This window comes from Micropterus dolomieu, linkage group LG12 (genome assembly GCF_021292245.1).
Source record: "Micropterus dolomieu isolate WLL.071019.BEF.003 ecotype Adirondacks linkage group LG12, ASM2129224v1, whole genome shotgun sequence".
Classification (NCBI taxonomy): domain Eukaryota; kingdom Metazoa; phylum Chordata; class Actinopteri; order Centrarchiformes; family Centrarchidae; genus Micropterus; species Micropterus dolomieu.
The window spans coordinates 23,124,916-23,130,177 of record NC_060161.1 but is presented as its reverse complement, the minus strand read 5'-3'; positions in this window follow the sequence as shown (position 1 = coordinate 23,130,177).

Below are 5,262 nucleotides of genomic sequence, written 5' to 3'. Positions count from 1 at the left end.
AGTGAAGTCTGTGAGGGTTCAGGGCTTATGCCGCATTCAGACCAACCGCAAATTTTTGTGGTTCACACACAACGCAAGAAGGCAATTTTAACGCCATAAGGTGAATAAACACAACTCGTCATTACTACAACTGTATGAACCCAAAGTAAACATTTTGCTGTGATTAAATAGCAATAAACGGATTAAACTGATGCCGAAATAACTACAACATGATGCAGTTTTGTTAAACATATGAATTCATGCTTTGTCAGGTCTGTCAGCAAGACAGCAGGACAACAACTTCTAAAATGTTTGTTTTCTGAATGGAGTTTGGATCGATCAGGGCTATGCTAAGCACAGTACAATGATAGCTGGAATAAAGTTACATACAGACACATGTTTTCTGAACTCACCAGGTAGTTCAACCTCCTCACTTTCTTTTCTCCAAGTTATGTCCAGTTTTGTCCGGTTTTTATATAATTATGAAGTCGTAGTCCGACAGAGCTAACGACGCTAACAACAACAACACTGGAACCGGATGTGCACGGAAGCTAGCTGCTGAGAAGCTCCAGTGAAGATAAATCAACGTTGAAATCCCAAACACTAAAGTAAAAAGCTAATTTAATAAAAGCAGTTAACTCCGAGCTCCTCCCGTGAGTAAACGGAGTAGTTGTCAGAGCAGAATCCGACTGACTACGGGTCTTTATCTCCAATGGTTGCAGCGCTGCTCCCTGCTCCTCTAGCCCAAGTTTAGCAGCTCTCAGCCGGCCTGCAGATTTTCAATCGCCCACTCTGCCTGGCCCTCTCCACACAACGCTCTGAAGCCTTGGTGACGTACGGACAATCTCAACACCGATAGGCTATCAAGACTCAACGTCATGCTACTTCTTCGCGTGAGTTGAAAATATTCAGTTCCCCACCCTAATTTCTCAACATGTCTTTCACTTGGTCATCTTAAACGTCCTCTACATTTCTCTGCACTCCTTCTATTTGAACACTTTCTTTAAAGGCTCCGTCAGATACAGATAGTGAAGCTGACAGAACCTGTAAATGGGCGAGACACATACACTGTATAAAGAAGAAGACGCAGCCACCGTGACATCACCCATTGGTTTGTGGACAACTGTTTTGAAGCCTCGAGTTTGGCATTTTGGCCATCGCCAACTTGTTGGGTGCTTTTTTTGGAACCAGAAGTGACCATATTTGGAAGAGAGGGTGGAGCTGGGGAGGGATTGCTACACCTGACAGCTTGCTGTGGTAGCAAGGTAGCCACGCCCTAAAGTATACCCTGTTTTATCGTCTATTTCGCTGTAAATGGGACCATAATTTACAAGCACAACATCATGCAGTATTGAAGAAGACTTGAAACTAGCGATAGAGATCATAAACTCATTAGAAAAGTGTTTACCGAGGTAATAAATTCCGGTAATTTTCTCATAGACTTCCGGTAATTTTCTTATAGACTTCTATACAATCTGACTCCTTTTTGCACCCCCTGCTGGCCATTATAAAGAATGCAGGTTTAAGGCACTTTCACATTGGCTTCACTTTTCAGACCCAGAGGTTCCTGTCAGTGAAAATAAATAATCTGTTAACCTGTTGATTCATGATGGACTCTTTTTAAACTTCACGCTCACTGAGGTTGTTCATAGCTGAGAAATTTAACATACATAAAAATCCAGCTAAAAGTCCATTTGACCCTTTCCGTCATCTTGCTGCCAGCAGTTTTCCTCCTTTAACCCCTCTCTTCGTCTGCTCAGTCAACCTAATGCAACCTCCTTTCACCCCCCCGACTACGAGACCCATGACCCTGCGCACCTCTTTGAATGTCACATGGCCATGCAGGTGTGGAGGGGTCTCTGCCCCGGCTGACCCCCAATTAGTGACCCTAATTAGTGGAGGGGCCCCCTGATGGGCCGCTGAGCTGTTCTATAGGAGAAAGGGGAGGAGGATGGAGGGATGGAAGAAGGAGAGCAGGGGGACGAGAGGTGGGGGTGGCATGACAGTGATGCATTCCTAAAGGTCTGTCAGCCCTCCAGAATCACACACAAACACATACGGCGCCTATTAAAAGAGACACAGAGCCAACATTGAGCTGAAAGTTCATTTGTTGATGCACAACAAACAGCTTTCGAGTGCCGATGTGGAATTGATCTGGTGCTTGCTTACAGACAAGACTTTAAACAAGTGGGAAGCATCAGGCACACATGACAAAGAAAACTTCATGCATCCTTTCATTTATTCCTTTCCTTTCAGAATTGGGGTAGATTACTATTAGATTGTGTATTTTTGTTTTTTTACTCTATGTTTTCATTTTTTCATGTACATATATTTTATTTATGTATACCTGTGGTGGAAGAAATACTCTGATCTTTTACTGAAGTAAAAGCAGCAATACAACAATGAGAAAATATTCTATTACAAGTGAAATTCCTGCATTTAAAATACTTAATACACAGATCATGTGTTATAAAATGTTAATCTGAAGAGTAAACTATAAGTGTAAACTTAAACTTAAAATAAATTGTTCCCCTTTTCTCTCATAATATGTTAAATTATGTTAAATACATGTCATGCCTGTGTGTTTTTAAATCCCTCTTTTCTCTTCCTGTAAAACGTTAAAATATTTTGAGGACATCTTCAACTTTAAGGCATTTACATACCTTATCCATCATATAAAACTGCACTTGACCTGAAGAGCGATCAAATTACAGATAGAAATTACAGTATCATCAACATATTAACACTTTTTTGCTGCTATCGTCCAAACTGTTTAATTGTTCAATTACTATGACATAAATGTAACACGCATTGTACTGAATCGTGACAGCTGATTCAAACACTTTGTAGCTTGATCCAAATTCCTCCTGTGAAGAAGACTAAATCATTTTTTATTTAATTCGATTTAAAAAAACAAATATTTCAAAGCACTCTAGTCTAGAAAAAAGTTTTTTCATTGTCATTTTTAAACAGTCACAAAGTACTTTCACTCCTGGATGAATGATGAATGTTAATTATTTATTTACTTATAATTGTTCCATGTGTAGCAGAGTGACTTCTGCACTTTGTTTTACAGATCTTTTGTTAATCATTTCTTTGCAAGTTTCCAGGAAAGAAAGAAGTCATTTTATACCAATTAAAAGGAAACTAGAAAGATGGTTCTTAATCAGTTATTAGAGCTTAGATGCTTGTAATGAGTTTCTAAGAATTTTATTTCTAAAGGAATTTGACCATAATAGCTCTTCATTACATTTATTCTTCGTTAATGTTGAATTGTATCCTTGCCTGTGGACACAATTTACATTTTAGAATTTATTTTTAGATGACCTGCTGTGCACTGACTAAAAGACTTACACTATATTTGAAATGTACAAAATGAACACTGGTTCTATTTACCAAATTAAATTGCTCCATTCAATAACCTTCCTATAAAATGTAGTTATCAAGATCACACATTCTGCTTCAAATGTAAATTTGAAAAATTTATTATTATTATTATTAATATTATTTAGTTTTGTCTTATATTTTAAGGAAAATATACACCTACAGTAATTCTGTCCCTGCTCTGCTGCACACACAGAGCTAAAGCATCTTATTTTTATTGGTTAATATGCCACAGGTGAGAGATCACCAATTAGAAGCACCAATAAAAACCCAATTAGTTGAGTTCTGTTGCTCCTCACTGGAAGCTGTTTACCACCACAGTTTCTCCCTCTGCTGCAGAGCAGTTCCTCCTGTCCGTCCCCTCCCTGCTCTCCACCCCACCTCTAAAACAGGCCACCCATCTGGTCTCCTTTGTGCTGGCCCTCTCGCCTTTTCCTCGCTCAAATAAAGGTGCCAATCACTATAATTGGCACCCTGGAGGTCAATTGTCCCAGTTTGGAGAGGTGCCCCTTGCTGAAGTCTGGGCTAACAGGGGGGATATATGTATTGTGCTACCATTCTAGCTTAGTAAAACCAATACATGCCTTGTTCTTTCTTTGTAGATTTTTATTCATTTGACATGTCAGTGGTTGCGTTTTGATAAGAAATCATCAAAATGTGATTTAGCTGGTTTGAAATGGAGAGAAGAAATGTCTTTTGTCTTTTGGCAATGACGCAGCGCATCAGACAGCCTGCATCTTTCCTGTATCAGTCAAGGTAACATGTAACCTTGACAGGTGCTGCATCACACATACCTTTATCTATGGACGCCCAACGTAATTAAAAGTAGCTGTACCACAGTGTAGAAATATCCTGTAACAGGTAAACGTATTGCATTCAAAATATTACTAAAAGTACAGTAAAAGCATAAACATATTAGCATCAAAATATACTTAACATACTAAAAATAAAAGTTTAGTTGTGCAGAATGGCCTATTCCAGAAAACTGTATATTATATTAATGGATTATAGTTCATGCATTTATGTGTACATATGGCTGTATGGTTGCAGCTGGTAATGGTAATTTTAATACATTTATATACTGCTGGTTATGTGCTAAGCATCTTAAACTATAATAATACATCATAATTTATTTATTGATATTAATTGATAATATTTTTTATTATTAATTGGAATCTTTGAAGTTACTAGTAACTCAAATTATCAAATAAATGTACTGGAGTAAAAGCAGCATTGAATACATAGTTATTTTCCTGGTCCTGTAGATGGCAACCATCTCTCTGCAGATGACTCTGCTCTGAACACTTTATACAAGCTATAAGTTTTTTGAAAACATCAGATTTATTTCTAATAGAGAGAAAATACAGAACGGCCTGAGTCATTCCACATTTTGTGAAGTTCTCATATTTTCATCCAATGAATGTGTCATGGGCAGGTCAATTCATTCTTTGTGATCCACTATTCAAACCAAAACAGGATTAAAGGTGCGAAGTAAAAGGCAACCTCCATAAAATGACCTGAAAAGTAAAATGTCCACTGCCTTGATGGTTTTGTCACACCGATAAGGACAAAGAAGCCAAGGTTTTTAAAGCTTTGAGCGAGCGAAGTCACAGTAAAAAAAAAAATCCTCAAATGTGAATAGAAAGAGCTCAGACATGCATATGTCAGTAATGTTTGCTGAGAAAGTTGTATTTCAGCTGAATAGTCCTCTAAGTTTATAATAACTGATTTTCTCAAATATTTTTGTGATTCATATCACAATTTTGTGCTGTGACAAATGTACAGCAAATGGTTTCTTGATTAAGACTAAAAGAACACAGGTCCATACATGCATCTTGGATTTGAGTTTTTTTTGTAGCTTTAAGGTCGGTGAGAAATGAAGAAAACAGAACACAGGAG